Raw genomic sequence first — 10,408 nt, 5'->3', positions numbered from 1 at the left:
TTTTTAACTATACTTAGGAACTCATTTAATTTGTTCTTGTGTTTAAAGAAGATATCATGGTAGTGATAAAGATACTCTACATATGCACTCAATGTACAACTTGAGTATAGACTTGGATGCATAAGTAAGACATCTTTCATGTAACGACAACAGAAAAATAAAATTGGTCATTCAGTTGTTAGAGAAAATACATAAGCAATGATTTATGAAACTTGATATATAACCCTCAAGAGTTTCCACTATATATTTTCATATACTTACATGGCCCAAAAATAAACACTTATTCAAATATACCAATGAGTCAAAGAGATTTCACGTATCATGGTAGAAATCAATTATCATATGGAATTCCATCTAAAAGCCTAGTATATAAATCGTGGAAATTGATAGATCAGTTGACATAAGGTGCAAACGCAAAAATCCAATATACCACTTTAAATTACATCACCATTCAGGGAAGAACATGATTCAACTTAAATTTAACTGGTACGATCTTTTTTCATCTCTCTTCATTTTTAATAGAAAGACTATGAATGATTATGGCTGATGAGTATCTATTTCTACGATTCTCTGTAGGAAAAATGGGAGGGAAACAAAAAATAGGACAAGCCATTGGAAAAAATAGGCGTGTGCTCGGGGACATTAGCAACCGAAGGAAAGCCTAAACCGCAGATTACTAGTCCTGCTACTAGGAGCTTTTGTGCGCAGTTACTAGCTAATGCACAAGCAGAGAAGAAAAAGGTGAAAAATTTGCCGAACAATGGAAAATATTATCTTTATGAAACTTTCAGGGTTCTTGAATTGGTGTATAGAATTTGTTGTTGTTGTTTTTTTTTTTTTTTTTTTGTAGAAACCACTTGCAGAAGTTGTCAATAAAGGTGGTCCCACAAAGGTACCAGCCAAAAAGAAGGCTGATGATAAGCCTGCACATGAAACTGTTATTGTCATAAGCCCTGATACAGAAGTGAAGACTATTGAGGAAAGCAGACCCCTAGGGAGCAGAAGAAAAAAAAAGTGGAAGGACTCTCACTTCTACCCTCACTGCAAGAAGCAAGGTTGTTATATACATTTAAATTTTCCCTCTTTAGATGAATATTAGTTCTAAGCGATATCAAGATTCTGAAAAATGTGTTCTCTCTCAGGCTGCTTGTGGACTTTCCGATAGACCCTAGATTGAGATCGACGATACTGATGTTGTGGGTGCTGATAATCATTTGGCTGCTGTTGAGTATGTTGAGGATATCTACAACTTCTACAAGCTCACTGAGGTATATATTTGGTGACTCTCTTTTTCTTGTTCTGTTTTGTTTGTGTTTCACTTTTAGAATCTCATTTATTGTCTAATTCAGGACGAGAGTCGAGCAAATGACTCAACCAGAGCTGAATCATAAGATGAGAGCCATTCTTGTGGATTGGTTAATAGAAGTTCATAGGAAGTTTGAGCTAATGCGTGAAAGCTTTTACCTTGCATTTAACAGACTGGACCGTTTCCTCTCGGTGAAGACGATTCCCAGGAGGGAACTTTAGTTAGTTGGCATTAGCTCAATGCTAATCGCTTGCAAGTATGAAGAGATTTGTGCACCAGAGGTATTATGCAGATGTGTCATAAGTTATGTAAAGAAGTCATTGCTACAGAAAATAATTATAACTAAAATGTACCATTTGTTTTAATTAGGCGTATAATACACACTGCTTTGAACTTCTCTTTTGGTAGAATACATGGAAGATTTGACTTGAAAACACAGCAAGTTGGACAAAAGAAGTATAATCATGGATAAATTCAACAGAGAAAGTATCATGTAGTATTGCTGTGAGTTACCGAACTGATCTAAAAAGTCCCTATCGTTTCTGTTACCTAGTCATTTCAAACCAGTGTGAAATTTTAGAGCTCAACTTACCAGTTAGGCTTACAAAATTTGCCACAGAGAATAGCAGTTTTCAGTAGGTTTTTGATACTTACTTGGTTTTTTCAGCTTCGCAGATACACTTTAATAGATGTTTGATATCCTTGGGTGTAGGTTCTCCAACAAAGTCTCCAACAATTTTTCCCAGATTGGATAACGTTAAAGACAGCAAACCGTCTGACAACGGGACCAGCACTACATTAGCCACTCAAATCTTCATGTCAACCGTGATGTTTATGTCTTCTGACTTTATATCCTCTTTCGGACCTTTATCACAATCCAACATGTCGAAGTAATACTGGATAACACTGCTACAATGATTCAACATACTATTAGTCTTACCATAAGAAAGTCGAACCAAGAATATTTTTTAAGAAAATTACAGAAATTGACTAAAACTTGTACCGTGAAAGGATTTGAAAGAACAAAACAGTATTTAAAACCTTTATGTAATGTACCATCCTGAAATTATTTAGTTTCATACTTGTTTAGTTCCTCTTTATACATGGATACTACTACTGTAGGTTGTACTTTAATCCATATAATATTTTTCAAGAGGCCATAAAATTTAACAAAATCTCAGTTTAACCATTCGTGTTTTAAAATAGACGAAATATTAATCACTCTAGTTGTTTAATAAAAAATCATTGTTTCACAAATACCGAAGATGGACTTTTGAAACTCTAACACATTAACTAATCCCGTGTTCATCAATTGGGAGAATGAAAAACATTGGGTGTTGTTCAACCAACATATCTCTAACATTCTATGGAGAACTAAAGAAGATATTTTTTTTTGTAATATATTTAAGCAAATTAATTATTAAGAACAATTGAAGTCATACTTACCGTATTACAAGTCTTGCTACTGATTTGACTCGACATTCTTCTAATTCGGTGCCAGGCACGTCATGCATTTCTGAGATAGGTGCGTGCACTCGGCCCCATTCGGTTAGATTGAGGCTGTCAACCAAATCGCCTTCTCTTAATGCTACATTCCATTCTATAAATCCCTTTGCTGGTTGTGACAGATTTAAAGTGTCTCGTAAATTCTGAAGATCTTTTAATTCATCTTCCATACCACCCATTACTGTAGAGAGTAGGAAAAGATATCACCGAGCTGATTGTTGTTGGCAGAGAATAGTGACTTCAGTACCTGCTGCTAAGGAGAAGAAGGAAGAAAAGAAAGGAGTCAGATAATTAGAAGAATATTCAACTTATGTCACCTTGAGCGAGCGTATGTTAGGAGGTTTCTTGTCTACTTACAGATTTTGTTTCAGCTTTAGAACAGGAAGAAAAAACCCAATGACAAGAGACTTTCTCTTGAAAAACAAAGAGTAACTAGCCAACTATTGCGGGTAGAAATACACGCCTAGATGGTGAAAATAAAAGCATTATGCATATGTACAGAATACAGATGAAGACCACAAAAATGATCTTTTTTCTTGGAAACCAGAAAGTGAAAATGTAGACCCTAAACACCCGTTCTTTTTCTTCCTGGGAAAATAGTTTTTACGTAACGCGTAGATAGACGAGAACACTAAACAACACAAAAAACATGTAGAATACTATATATGACAGTATTATAGTAATGAGACAGTATTAGCTTAGAAGATAATTTACTTAATCATAAAGCTAGAATACATATCTAGTACTACAAAACCAGGGTTATTACTAAACAAACTTCGAATTTCTGAACAGGAAACACTCATGTTGAATATAAATATTTACTGCCTCCATCCCAGTGTTGAATAATTCTACGTACTCACAGAGAATATAAATATATACTTCCTCCGTTATAATGTAAGTGTCTTACTTTCCTTTTTAGTCTATCCCAAAATTAGTGTCTCCTTCTAAATTTAGTAAGTTTTCTAATTGCAAAATTCTACTTCACAAGTGTAACGATCCGGTCAGTTGTTTTGAGAACCGATGCTCTAGTTTGCGTCTCGCCTATCCCAGAAGCTCCATAGTAATTATTTTGACTTGCTTGCCAAATTTAAAGTCCATTAATTGAAAATTCTAGAATTCAATTATTTGGATAAAATGTTTATTTTGGGAAAACGTGCTATGATTGGCGATCTGAAGATTTCATTAGATTTGAAATATTATTTATGACCTGCAGAAATTGACAGGACTAATTTTAGAGTTCATCTGGTTTGTTTTTGACAATTAAGTTGGTTTTAGTATTTGATATGCCTATGTAGGGTGAAAATATGTGTCACGGGAAGAAATAAGACAAATTCAAAATTTCTTGGTTCCATCAACTTCGTAGTAATGCTAATTACTTGCGGGAATGGGTGGGCACGATTCCCGAGGCTTTTGGATGAGTTTTGGGTAAGGAAAAGGATATTTTGGAAATCCTTAAGTTAAGAAATGAAGAAGTTTGACCAAAGTCAACAGCGGGAGTAAATGAGTCTTTTTCGAAGTTTTGTAGATTCCATTAGGTTCGGAGTGTGATTTATGACTTAGTCGAGTCGTTCGTTCGGTTCCCGAGAGTTTCGGGTGTTATATAGGTGGTTGGTTGAGAAACTAGCTTTTGAGATGATTTGGAGTTGACCAGGGTCAACATCGGGTCAAGTCGGCCCTGTTTGGATGTTTTGAGAGTTCGAGCAGGTTCATATGATGATTTTAGACTTGTCCACAAATGTTGTTTAGATTCCGATGAGCTTCGGATGAGTTTGGGTTGTATGGTGTTTGTTTTTGGTTTTGACATGGTTTTGAGCACAAAGGGTACCATATTAAGTAACTGAGCTTTGATTTGTGTTTCGATTTAACCGAGGAATCCTTATCATGATTTCGGAACTATAGCAACAAGAATCGTCACATTTTGTCATCGTATGAGGGAATATGGCCAATTTACTAAAAATTGTTGTAGCTGGTTTCTGGTTCCTTGCTCCTTGCTCTTTGCTCTTTAGAAAGAAGCATAAGCGTATCGTGTACTTTTGGCATGTCAAGATGGTTGCTAAATGTGTTCATGTTATTTGCTTATGAATTTTGTTTAGGTGTTCACTGGATGACATTTTAAATAGAATATACCCTCATTTGATATTTTTGTTTTGTGAATGGAAGATTTTAGATCTGTATGTTTGGTTGAGTTATCACTTGGAGGAGCGCTTTCCGGATCGAGAGCTAGCTTCCTCATACAAGGCTATTTGCAGCTTGTATGTATAATTAGTAGCCTTTTTCTGTTTTAATAGTGTCCTTACTCTGAAAGCCGATGCCCTTTAATTGTTCATTTTCAGGTTAATAGAGGAATTCTTGGAAAGACTTGGGTGGCAAGGGCTAGGTACAAAGAGATTATCTCAAAATAGTAAATTGATTTAACTGATCTCCCGAGAAACGAGACAACACTTTTAACTCTTCGTTCTACTATTCAAGTATTTCTATAACAAGTTGACTCGAGATGGAAGCTTCTGAATCACGAAATACATGCCCCGCGTTTAACATTGATTCTGGTCAAGATGCTTGGTTGGTTTCCAGGGAATGCAGTCGTAGTACTAATTGTTATAGTGTTCCTTTTTAGGTCCATCAATTGATGTAGAGGACCAACTCGTACTCTTTCATATCATCTGGTGGGATATCACGCTTTATCATACTAATGAAAATTTAACAATTGGTCCAATGATTTGAAGTGTATACCACCTTTGATGATTGATCTGGTTTTTATGGGATGATGATGCTTAGTGAACTAATGGTCATAGATGCTTGTATAGTGATTGAATGAGTTTCCCTTCAGTGATTTTCCTGTTTGTTTCTAATTGCAGTAGAATTGAGTTTACTTTGGTACTTCCTTCTTTCCTTCCTCCCTAGTCTGGCAAAGTGATTTTTTCTTCCTTAAGTTATAGAAAGGAGAAGAAAGAGGAGGTGCAGGAAAGAGCTTGGAAGATGTCAAATAAAAATTCAATCCAGATTCTCAGTAATTTTATGAGCTGACATTCTTTTTTTTCTTCTTCTTAATCAGTATTTTGTTTCACTTCCGTGTCATGTTCCATGGCCCTTTTCCCGTGCATCTGACCACATGCGTAGTGCGCTTGTTAGTTTTGAAGAGACTTTCCCTTATGCTCATATTTGGTCTCGTGATAGTTTGGTCATCGGAGTTTCTTCTGATAGTTTGGTTACGGGAAGAAACCTTCTTCGGTTGCTAACTTCTAACCTATGTTGCTCGGACTCGGTGTCGAGTGTCGGATACGGGTACGGATCTAGAGGTCAGATTCGGCATAATCTAAATTTTAAGATTTTAGGGTATGGATCTAGGTGCGGATACGGGTGCGGCGATTCGGCTAAAATAATTCAAAATTATAACAAAAATAACTAAATCTATGCCTAGAAATAAAAAAACAAAAATAATTTTTTATAGTTATGTTTCATTTATAATTAAATTTTAATTTTTAATTAACTTGAAACACTTCTAGATACAATAAGTGTCCACTCTTCAAGAGCTCTCAGTTTCTTTCAATTTAGCCTCAAATTTTTTCTCAGATTGGTCCATGGATTTGGTCAAAGTATCCAATGTCATTTGACCGGATCCGACATGAATCTAGTGTCGGTGTCGGTGTCGTGTCGTGTCAAACACGGGTACGGCAACAAAAGTGAAGGGTCCGAGCAACATAGCTCCTAACAACCCGATGGTTTGGGATCAATGCATTTAAGAATCTTTTATGGTAAAAGTTGGTTTTTGCTTACGATCCAAAAGAACGTCTATTTGGGGTTATGGTGTTTGTTGGTCGCTTCACCTTGATTCTGGTCAACACAAGGACTTAGTATGCTAAAACTTGTATTAGCCTCTTTGTTAATGTAATGTATTTCTCTCTATCTCTAGGAAATAAAGCCTAACAGCCAATAGTGCTAGTGACTGATTACAAGGAGCCTATATCTGTAGGGATATTGAACCCTCTTACCTACAAGTTCGAGAGTGAATGTGTGTCACGGGAAGAAATAAGATTCGGATTCAAAATTTGTTGGTTCCGTCAGCTTTATATTGATGTTGATGACTTGCGGGGATGGGTGGCACGATTCTCGAGACTTTCGGATGAGTTTCGGGTAAGGAAAAGGATATTTTGGAAATCCTCAAGTTAAGAAATGAAGAAGTTTGATCAAAGTCAACACCAGGGGTAAATAAGTCTTTTTTGAAGTTTCGTTGATTCCATTATGTTCGGAATGTGATTTATGACTTAGTCGAGTCGTTGGTTCGGTTCCCGAGAGGTTCGGGTGTGATTTAGGTGTTTGGTTGAGAAACTAGCTTTTGAGATGATTTGGAGTTGACCATGGTCATCATCGGGTCAAGTTGGCCCCGTTTGGATGTTTTGAGAGTTCGTGAAGGTTCGTATGATGATTTTGGACTTGTTCACAAATGTTGTTTAGATTCCGATGAGTTTCGGATGAGTTTGGGTTGTATGGTGTTTGTTTTTGGCTTCGACGTGGTTTTGAGCATAAAGGGTACCATATTGAGCAAACGAGCTTTGATTTGTGTTTCAATTGAACCGTTAGATCCGTATCAAGATTTCGGAACTATAGCAACAATAATCATCACATTTCGTCATCGTATGAGGGAGATATGTTCAATTTAATAAATATTGTTGTAGCTGGTTTCTGGTTTCTTTTTTTTTTAGCCTGAACACAGTATAAATTGGTTAGATCCAAAATATTTAGTATTTTGAGCATATTTTGAGTTTTAGTGCTCCGTTTGAAGTGATTTTTGCGGCGTTGTTCTCGTCTCAATGAGGGGGTAAGTATCAGACCTTTATTTTGGTGTTTTCCCATGATTATTTCCATTGATTATCATTTTATCCATATTTGGGTTGTAGAAGTTGGTGTTTTTATCGTTTTTGTCTCGATATGAGGATCGATTCATGGATGGAATTAAGTGATTTTCTAGATCTAGACTATATAAGTTATGATTAAACCGATTTTCAGATAAAATTTCAGTTTTGCCCTTGGTGGATCGGGGTTACCTTTTAGGGTTCGATTTTGGGTTTCAAATTAAATGTCACGCCTCGAACCATGGCTTGAACGTAACATGGCACTCGGTGCCTGACTGCATGTGACCGAGCGAACCACATGGCTGCTGAATCATCATGATACATAACATAAGCAGAATATAACGTGAATGCATGATGAGCCTTTATAAAACGTAGTAAGTCATAATACTTAATAAAAATACTTGTTTAAACACGAGTGCGGAAATAACATGAATGAGCCAAAATGGCTATACGACTCTGAATGTCTGACATGACATAACTGACTTTTCTAGTCTATGAAACCTCTATTAGGATTCTGACTGGAAAACATACTTACTGGGACAAGGCCCCCGGCATACCTTAGATGCATAACTAATCATGAACAAAATTTAACTAAACCCCGAATGAGATGGGGCTCACCAATAAGCTGGTACGTGCAGATCCTAATGAGCAAAGGCGTCGTCCTGTAAATTCGTACCTGCATCGTGAAATGTAGGCCCTCGGGCAATAAAAGGGGACGTCAGCACATTGAATGTACTAGTATGTAAAACAACTGAAATAATTAACATGGGACATGGAATAACATGATAAGAACTGAAACTGAAAACCTGGACATGAACATGAGCATGAGCATGAGCATGAGTACATATATATACATATATATCATAAGTAAAACATGATAAGTAGGGAGAGTAATAACTTGTTTCCCGCCAGCAGAACACTCAGTCCTTGCCAGGGAACATGAGATTTGATAAATTATGAAAGGATCCAGTCATTATGAAAGATCGTCCGGGACATGGGTGGAGCGATCCTCATCCTACGGTGGCTATGTAGTTTCAGGCTATCTGAAGCCCTCCTCGGTAATCAATGCAACTCCAAAAACATGAACATGTAAAATAGTGGCACTTGCTGCCCATGGTATATCATGAATCATAACTTGTTTGTACATAGTATTCATGAATCATAACTTGCTTATACATGGTTTTCATGAATCATAACTTTCTTGTATAGTTTCATAAGATAACTTGTCATAGTCTTGCAAAACATGTTTTTGGTTCATGAGTAATAGCAATAGTTCGAAATCATATATATACTTGTCTTGAAATCATGCTTGTAACTTGCTGGACGAAATCATAAAGTTTCATATAAACATAATGAGAATACATGAGGAAGAATTCATGATTCATGGTTTAAGCTAGGATTTCCTAATAACCGTAATGGAAGATTAGGAATACAATAACGAATATAGATACAAAATTCATGTACATACATACATAATTACGGGCTACCAATATGTTGGGTTAATGCCCTAGGATTTGAACTTTATAGATTTTACGAAACGGGTCATGGGGAAGAATGTAGAGATTCCCACATGTGGATGGAAGTTCTACATACCTTAACTTCCTGATTTTGAGCGTATCACAATGTCCTTCAATCCCTTCAACTTTAATCTATAGCAATACAGGTCATAGGGACTCTATATTAGCAACAATATCCATGCTTTGTTCATCTAAGCATTTTATCAAACACTTGGTGGGCATGAAGCTCTACAACCTTCATTAATGGTGTTTTCTTCACCCAATCCCCATTCTATTACTTCTAGTTGATTCTACAATCTCAATTAGATATAATTGATAACATTCTTCATCACCCATATGAATACAACAATCCCAAGTCAACAATCCAAAAACCCTAGCATAATTCATATAATTCTCTTTATCAAACTCATTTATTATTCTCCCAAAAATTCATCAATTTACGACTATATGTGATTAGGGAGTAGAAACATTACCTTTTTGAAGTCCAATCCTCTTGAATTCGGGTTCTAGGGTTTTCCACATCCAACAATAATGTTCCAATCACACTCTATGGATTTGAAGGGTTTACTTAAGTTAGAAAGGAATCTGGGACTTGGATTCAACCTAGAATTATGATAAAAACTTATCTTGGAAGTTCTTGAAGTTTGAGACTTGTTTTCTTTGAATTTGGGGTGAGTTTTCGTGAATGGGGTGTGAAGAAATGAAGTGAAAAACGTTAAATGAAGTTTTATAATTGCTGTCGATGCCTTTTTACGCCCAATTTTACGTCCCGTAAAAACTTTTACGGACCGTATATGTTACCGTAAAATAATTCCAGTGATTTGGACATTCTGTGCTCATTTTACGGTTGGTTTTACGTCCCGTATAATGTTTTACGGACCGTATAACTTACCGTAAAATAATTCCAGTGATTTGGACTTTCTGTGCTAATTTTACGGTTGGTTTTATGTCCCGTATAATGGTTTGACGGTCCGTATAATCCACCGTAAAATCAGCAGAATACTGTTTTAGTAAAACGGACATAACGTCTTGTAAAGATGTCCGTTTGACCCCCATAATATATCGTTGGAAAGATATTTCAAAGGTTTACAACTTTTATCAAGGAAGTTTTTCCAAATTCCAAATTAATAATGGGGTTATGGTCGTTGGAATTAAGACCTTCTATAAACTCACTTGCAAACATGCCCCGTAGAGTAGTTTTCAACTTTGCTTTGCCCAAAGACTCTTCT

At 36.2% G+C, this 10,408-nt stretch overlaps 1 pseudogene; it reads left to right on the top strand.

The window, feature by feature from the left end:
- The first annotated feature begins 539 nt into the window (after window positions 1-539).
- Window positions 540-1,608, top strand: LOC132639131 (G2/mitotic-specific cyclin S13-6-like; annotated as a pseudogene).
- The last annotated feature ends 8,800 nt before the right edge of the window (window positions 1,609-10,408 follow it).

Source organism: Lycium barbarum, chromosome 5, assembly GCF_019175385.1.
Source record: "Lycium barbarum isolate Lr01 chromosome 5, ASM1917538v2, whole genome shotgun sequence".
Lineage (NCBI taxonomy): Eukaryota > Viridiplantae > Streptophyta > Magnoliopsida > Solanales > Solanaceae > Lycium > Lycium barbarum.
The sequence above is the reverse complement of the archived record's forward strand: the minus strand, read 5'-3'. Positions and strand labels throughout refer to the sequence as shown.